Raw genomic sequence first — 7,542 nt, 5'->3', positions numbered from 1 at the left:
AATAATCAAAGTAAACTTGTAATCAGATTCAACAGAGGCGCGTTGAGAGCGCGTTTAACAAAGTTAGACACAACGTTATCAAAGTTTACCTTGATTTAATTATTTTTACATCAAATTATGCAACCTAGAGACGTTAAAGTTCATGACAAGGATCTGCACATTTAAATAAAAGGCTTAATTGCAGTTTTAATCTCTTTATTTTCATAAATATACAAAACTGATCCCCCTATTTTAAAAGTCAATAGTTTTAGTATCTTCCTCATATTTTTGAACTAAAAAATTGATGAATTGACGTATTTTAAATGAAGTGGTATACAATTTCATGATATAGAATTATCTACGTTCATTAATTATTTAGATGTCATTAATTAAATTATAAAAATGAAAAAAAAATTGAAATTGAAAGTATGTTTTTCAAGTGTTTTATTGTGATTTCATGGATGTTAATCATTATACATCATTGTATCATATGTCACGTTATTTAAATCATGTTACATCGCCATTTTTTTCGTTCAAAAATAATAATAAGGAACCATGTTACATTTTCAAATAGGGATCATTTCGTGAATTGATAAAATTAAGGAACTAAAACTGCAATTAATCCTAAATAAAATTATTAGTACAATAAATTATCCCCACAAAATATTTTGTTTTCATCAAAACATTTAAGGGTTATTATTCTTCAAACAAACTTAGTTCTAACAAATTAAATATGTTTTCTTTCAATATAGACTAAAACTGTTTATTTAATAGTTATTGGATGTTTTTTTCAAAAACTCAAATTAAAATTTTATAAAGACTAAAAATATATTTAAACCATCAATTTATATTGTATTTACAAAAATAATTTTTTAAAATTGTTTTAACTTAACAAAATATTTTAAAACACAATTCAAACTTTAATTTCTTACATTTTTTTCTATGTTAAGAACTAACTAAATGTAACTATCATAACAGTACACGAGGCAAAAAGGAATAACTATTGTAATGGCTTTACAAGTTTGTTTTTAGGCATTTAACTATGTACAATTGATGATCCACGAGTATTCACAGAGATGATTAATTACGTTCAATTATTTGGTTAGTTCTATTCATTATATGGTTTAATGGATTGCCATTATTTTGTAGAATTTCTTTCTTTTTTTACTACTCGCTAAAATGTATATGGTAAAGAACATATTTAGTTTATTACGTGCTTAATGACTTGTTAATTTTTTGTTTTTGATATAATTCATTTCTATTTTCACAACCCACTAACATAAATGACTAAGAAATATTTTATTGATTTAGTTTAGAAGTGGTTAATATAGTATGAAAATTATTCATTAACTATAAAATGAACTGAATTAACCAAATAATATAAGTCATTAACCATGCACCTTTTAGTGGATTGTGAAAAATGTATTGTCAAAATAATTCCATAATCATGTAATGAACTAAGTTAACCAACAATTTGTAAGTCATTAATCATTTTTTAGTGGTTGCAAAAAACTGAAATTAATTATGTTAAAAAAATTAATAACTCATTACCACATAATTAACTGAAATAATCAATTCGTTAACCACATAATAAATTGAATGAATCAAATATTTTTGACGTCAATTAGTATTCAAAAGAAATATTATTTCAATATCAATTTAACATATCTAAATTTCAGCAACTTTAAAATGGTTAACTAAGTTCAACACATGGTTAATGGAGTCTTGGATCTAGTTAATAAACATATCAGATGTTATCTTTTAATAATCATGTATTAAACTTTATTAATCGTGAATTTAAATATAATTAACTATAAATTTTAAATATTTTGTCATATATTTAATTGGAACACTTAAAATCATTATTAATAACATTTAAATGTATGGTTAATGATGTCAATTCATAGTTAATGGATTATCTAATCTTAATATATTCATTAACCACTTACGGGACATATATTGCATCATTTGTCAGGGTTTCATATGAACACATTCCAAAACTAGGGATTTTTTTTTTCAAATACCAAACGATTCTACAAATCGTGAGGATAGATTAAATTTGGAGTAAACAAGTATAGATGGCAATAAATTGGGCTAAGTTATACTTTATCAGTTCCATGTCTGATTTATCTTAAAAACGTTAGACATAAGCATAGTCTATTACCAGTCATAACTTATCATCGTATTAAAAGATTCTTTTTTTCAACTTTTATTTAAGAGGTTGGTTGTTGGTTTAAAATAATATTTTTTATTCCCATATTCTATAACATCGCAACAATAATTTATTTATAAAACCACATATGGTCTCGAATTCACAGCCCAGATACAAATGGCATCTCCTTTGTCCTTTCAAACAAATTTTTTATCTTTGCTTTTTACTATAGGAATTTATCTAGAATTATACTAACAGAAACATTGCACATGTACAACAAAAGAGTATTCTATGTTCTATCTACCTTTATATATGCCAACACCAAATTTTAGCACATTTGAACAGTATTTGATCAATAGAAGTGTCACGGTGGGTATTCTATCTGGCCTCTAATAATGAGATTGAAGCTTCATTTATTGAACACCCTTTTGAAGAAGATCCTGTACTAATTGTATTATCTCTTCCTGCGTAGAACCCAGGTTCACTTGGGTTTGGATGTAACTTTCCACCCTTTAACATAAAAACCACAGATGACATATTAGGCCTGTTTTCTGGTTGTTCTTGTACACACAATAGACCCACATGAATAAATCGTATTATTTCTGAAGATATGGATGCATCATATAATATGTCAGATACTAACTCCAGTGGCTTTTCTTCAATCTATAGTCTCCATGCCTAAAATGACATCAAAGTTACATCAAGAGTAAGCTCAATCCTTTCTCAATTTTCAATTGATGTAAATGATAATTGATAAAGCTTCAAGGTGGTTGCAATACAGAATAAAAAAAATACTCGGCTCCTTCCCATAATAAAGTGACCTATTTAGCTGGCCATTCACATAGATTAAAAAAATATATATATAAAAAAAAAAAGAGAAAATAGTAAGTTTACTAAATTAACCTTAATACATTATCAAGTACGGATTCGACTTCTCTAAAGTGAGCAATATCAACCATTAAATAACAAATTAAAGGTAGATATTGTAGGTATATCATAACTAATCATGAATTGGTTACAATAACAAACCTTGATTTTTTTCACTTTGGAGGATCTAAATCCATCAAGTACTACTTTGAACTCAAATATAAACACAAACAGTAGTTTCATTTTATGTACCAAAATACAGGCAAAATTTAACTAATTTGGCTTATTTAATGCTATTATTTTCGAAATATTCTACTACATAACAAGTTCTCAAACAGAATTAAATTAAAGGCAAGGGTAGTTTAAGAAAAGTAATTAGTTTTTTTATTTCATAAAAAAAATTAAATGAAGTTAACCATTATTCTTAATATATATGTAATTAATTACTTGTGCCTATAATTGAATCCGAAGAGAGTTTGTGTTAAAACTGGTAAAACAGAGACAAAAAAAATGAGAAACAGAAGAATCAGATACTCAGAATCAAAGTGATTCTGATCTTAGGGTTATTCAATGGTAAGAATCGTTACAAGATTAGAGAGCAATCGTTACAGGCTTAGAGAAAGAAACCACTGATTCCTAATGAATCAGTCCTCCAATTTCCTCTTTTCTCCAAAAAACTCTTAACTGCCTCGAACTGATTACTATTTATAGTAATAGGTTTTGGTTCCCAAATTTCTAACAGAATAACAGCTAACCTATTCACAAACTAACTAACTAACCTGTACATTCTTTTTATTCCTTCTCACATATACATTTCCAAACCTCGACTTATTCTTACATTTTCTCACAATACGCTTTCCACATGTTGGTGATGCTATAAGTGAAACAGTAGTTTAGATACTAGACTCATTTGTTCTGCACTTGAGGAATTAGAAAATAGTTTGGTAAGCGCTTTTTATGATTTGTTTTGATGCTTTTCCTGTCAAATTGGGATTGATGGATGTGCTTTCGTTGGTTATTCTTTGTTAAAACTGGTAAAACAAGAGATACGTGGAAGATTGGATGAATTTTAGAATGATCAGGCAACAATAGCTTGTAAGCCACATGACCCACCCTAGCTAGCACTTGATAAGGACCATAGAATCTTGCCGCTAACTTAGCATAAGGTCTTGAGGTTAAGGATTTTAATTTGTACGGCTGCAGCTTCAAATAAACCCAATCACCCTCTGAAAACTCTTCGAATCTCCTGTGTTTATTGGCTTGGGCTCGCATCTGGTCCTGAGCCCTAAGTAGATTCTACTAAAGTTCCTTTAAAATGTCATCTCTGGCCTGAACCAACTGATTGACCTCTTCAACCTTAGATGGGACAGCACAACCCTTTATCAACAAGGGAGGATCTCTCCCATACACTGCTTTAAATGGAGTCATGCCAGCTGAACTTTGGAAGGTAGTGTTATACCAGAATTCATCCCATGCCAGCCAATCTAACCATTTCTTAGGTTTAGGTCCCACAAAACATCTCAAAAAGGTTTCTAAACACCGATTTATCACCCCAGTTTGGCCATCGGTCTGAGGATGATAAGAGGTGCTCATTTTCAATTGAGTACCAGCTGCTTTGAATAACTCCTTCCAGAAATGGCTTAAAAAAATAGGATCCCTATCAGAGACAATAGTTGAAGGGAAACCATGAAGTTTAACAACTTCTAAAATAAAGACAGCAGCAACTTCCTTAGCTGAAAATGGGTGGCCCAATGCAACAAAATGGGCGTACTTTGATAGCCTGTCTACTACTACTAGAATAGTGTCCTTACCCCTGATTCTAGGAAGACCCCCAATGAAATCCATAGAAAGATCTACCCAAATTTGAGTAGCGATAGGTAATGGTTGCAGTAACCCTCCAGGACTTAGTGTGGAATATTTAATCCTTTGGCATGTATCACACTCTTCTACATACTTCTTGATGTCTTTTTGCATGCCCTCCCAATATAGAAAACTAGCAATTTGCTTGTAAGTTCTGAAAAACCCGGAATGTCCACCCATTGGAGTATCATGGCACTCAGCTAAAATCATAGGAATTCGATTAGAAGCTTTGGAAATGACCAATTTCCCTTTATAAAACAGCAACCCTCCTTTCAGCTCAAAACCAGCATGTGAAGTCGGAGAGATTACAAGATCCTGCATGACTTTTTGCCACTTAGAGTCTTGTTGAACCTCCTGTATCCAATTCTCTGTTTCCTCACTGGTTAGAACAGACATAGCTGAATACATACCCTGCCTAGAAAGAGCATCAGCAGCAGTGTTTTCACTTCTCGGCTTATATTGAATTTCGAAATCCAAACCAATCAATTTGACAGCCCATTTGAATTGTTCATCCGTAAACAACCTCTGCTCTGTCAAGAATTTAAGACTTCTTTGATCAGTCTTAATAATGAAATGCCTTCCCAAGATATAATGTCGCCACCTCTGTACAGCTTGGACTAAAGCCATTAGTTCCCTTTCATAGACTGACTTCAATTGGGATTTAGGAGATAACCCTTGGCTCCAAAATGCTAATGGTCTTCCCTCTTGCATCAGTACAACCCCCAATCCCTTGCTGGGTGCATCTGTCTCAATAACAAACACTTTGTTAAAATCTGGTACTGCTAGCTTAGGTAAGTCAACCATGGCAGATTTGAGACTCTGAAAAGAGGAAGTAGCCTGTTCTGTCCATCTAAAGCTGTCTTTCTTCAGTAGATCAGTGAGAGGTTTTGCTAGCTTGCCATAATCTCTCACAAACCTCCTGTAGTACCCAGTTAAACCCAAAAAACCTCTTAACCCTCTAACATTAGTTGGGACTGACCAATCTTGCATGGCTGCAACCTTAGATTGATCAGCTGATACACCTGCACCTGAAATTATGTGTCCCAGGTATTCCAAACGCACTTGACCAAAGCTACATTTTTTCTGGTTGGCCTTGAGTGAATTTTGTGCTAACACCCCCAATACTTGTCTCAAATGAGAAATATGAGAAGACATATCGGTGTTGTATACTAGTATATCATCGAAGAAAACTAGGGAAAACTTCCTCAAAAATGGTTTCAATACCTCATTCATCAATGCTTGAAATGTTGAAGGTGCATTCCCCAAACTGCAATTGAGTCTTTGCCAAGGATGGATCTCCACAAATCTTGACCCACTGTTTGCCTTTTTTCAAAGATAGCTCCAGCTTCCCAAAATCAGCTTTCACCTCTCCCAAGCTGGCTAACCAATCTAATCCCAAAACTATATCAACTCCTTTCAACCCAAACAAGTAAAAATCTTGCTCTACTTCCACGTTCTGTACCACTATCCGTAATTTCTTACATAGTCCCCGACATTTTACCTTGTGACCATCCCCCACTATTTGTAACTGAGATACAATTTCCTGTGATATGAAATTGTGTGAAGCCCCACAATCTATTAAAATGATCACAGGTCTCCCATATAACTCCCCTGTAATTTTCCAAGATTTGGATGAAGTTAAGTCTGCCATGGAACATAAAGATAATTGAATAGCATTATATTGTTTTACCACCAATTCCTCCATGTCTTCTCCCTCACTACTATCTTCCTCCTCCATTATAATCATCCTAAATTGTTTGTTCTTGCATCTGTGCTCCCTAGAATAGGGCTCACCACACCTGAAACATAGCCCTTTTTTCTCTTTTTTCCCCGGTTAAATGCTTGAACTCTCCCCCTCTATTTCTAGATCTTTCACTCATATTAACAGATCCAGAATTACTTTCTACACTACCACTAGCAGCTATTTCAGATTTCTTATCAGCAACACTTCTTGAATCCATAGCCACTACCTTGTTACCAGAATTATTTCTTGTAAAACTAGTGGGTCTAGAGTAGTAGCTATCCCCTTTCTTCTTTAAAATCATATTCTTTTGTTCTATCATTAATGATTTCTGAATAACAGCAGTGAGATTTTGAAGTTCGAATAATCGTACCTCAACTTTAATTTCTTCTTTCTATCCATTTAGAAAAATCCCTTTAGCAAAATCTTGGTCAATAACCTTCAAAGCCCCTGCGTATTTTTCAAATTCCTCAATATACTCATCAACACTCCTCTCCTGTTTCAAGGCAAGTAACAACTCATAAGGATTCTGAATCATTGATGGTTGGAAGCGTCTTACCACAGCAATTTTGAAGTTTTCCCATGTTGGAGACAAATTGCACCTTTCCCACCATTGATACCAACTAAGGGCTCGTCCTTCCAATGCAACCATGGTGACTTGCATCTTTTCTTCGTCAGTGACATCTCTTAGGGCAAAGTATCGCTCCAGCCTTTGGACCCACCCAAATGCGTCATCTCCATAAAATATTTTGTAAAATTTGTATGATAGCTTATTATATAGGATAATTGTTTGACTCATTGTACTTTGATTGTTAATTTAATTTTTAACATATAATGGTATTTGTATTTATTTGACGAAATAAAATATAAAATACAAACCCAAAAATAAGATGTAAAAATTTATAAATATGATTTACTATTTAATATTTTTTATTTTAAAAAA

At 32.4% G+C, this 7,542-nt stretch overlaps 1 pseudogene; it reads right to left on the bottom strand.

The window, feature by feature from the left end:
- Window positions 1-2,257: 2,257 nt before the first annotated feature.
- The window catches only part of LOC101513699 (G-type lectin S-receptor-like serine/threonine-protein kinase At4g27290), a 36,905-nt pseudogene continuing 31,620 nt past the window's right edge, over window positions 2,258-7,542 (bottom strand).

The sequence above is a fragment of the Cicer arietinum genome, chromosome 5, assembly GCF_000331145.2.
Source record: "Cicer arietinum cultivar CDC Frontier isolate Library 1 chromosome 5, Cicar.CDCFrontier_v2.0, whole genome shotgun sequence".
Lineage (NCBI taxonomy): Eukaryota > Viridiplantae > Streptophyta > Magnoliopsida > Fabales > Fabaceae > Cicer > Cicer arietinum.
The sequence above is the reverse complement of the archived record's forward strand: the minus strand, read 5'-3'. Positions and strand labels throughout refer to the sequence as shown.